The sequence below is a fragment of the Pterocles gutturalis genome, unplaced genomic scaffold, assembly GCF_000699245.1.
Source record: "Pterocles gutturalis isolate BGI_N339 unplaced genomic scaffold, ASM69924v1 scaffold19559, whole genome shotgun sequence".
Classification (NCBI taxonomy): Eukaryota; Metazoa; Chordata; class Aves; order Pterocliformes; family Pteroclidae; genus Pterocles; species Pterocles gutturalis.
The window spans coordinates 8608-9513 of record NW_010131163.1 but is presented as its reverse complement, the minus strand read 5'-3'; positions in this window follow the sequence as shown (position 1 = coordinate 9513).

Genomic DNA, 906 nt, shown 5'->3' with positions numbered 1-906 from the left:
AGGGAAAGATGACACCAGAGAAAAGAGACCAGCAACAAAAACTTCAGTTGCTGAAGCCCATCACTTCTTCTCATCTTCCCTCCCTCACTCCAACAAGTAAAATCAAGAAGATATCCACAACGCTCAGTACCAGTCCACACAGAAATCTGACACCTAAAAGCAACACAGAAACTCCAGAACATCCCAAGACAGCAAGGGAAGTCTGTCTTTTTTCCCGTTCCCTGGAGAGATCTCACTTCTGTCCATGTTCTTTAACTCCATTACTGCCTAATTCTGTTTTCCACTTAAGACTATCGCTTCATAGAAAGAGGGGAAGAAAAAGTATGTAAAACCATGGATTTTTTTTAAGTTATGAAAGTAAGAGCTAGCCTAAAAAAAAGGTACAGCTGAAATAACTACTTCAAGCTTTCAGCTTTTCTACAATATACCTTTGTTTACAAATAAATGAGGGATTTAACTAAAGTTTCGTGGGCGCAATAGCTTAGCAAGACATCTTTGATGTTAGCTACTTGCATTATTTATCAAACAAGCTTCCCTTTTTAGCAGTATCACTTAACGTAGGCTAACTAGATTTCTATGTCTATCTTAGTGTAACATAAATACAACACACCTCTGAATTATATTACTATATAAATCTGCACAACAGGTTTCACATTTTCCTAAGCTATCCTTCATAAAAGGCTTTTTGGTGTCAGCAATAGGCTTTCAATTGATGTCTTTATTGTCTTATAACAAAGTTACAAAATTCAGGTCAAGAATTATTCCTCAACAAAACTGTGTCAGTCTCAAATCATTAGTGCATACACCTTTCTTACACTAAGTCTAAACTTGTTTAAGAATGCATACCCATTTTGCATATATTCACTCTGGACTTACAACAAGCACATGCTGTAAGTGTACAGCTCT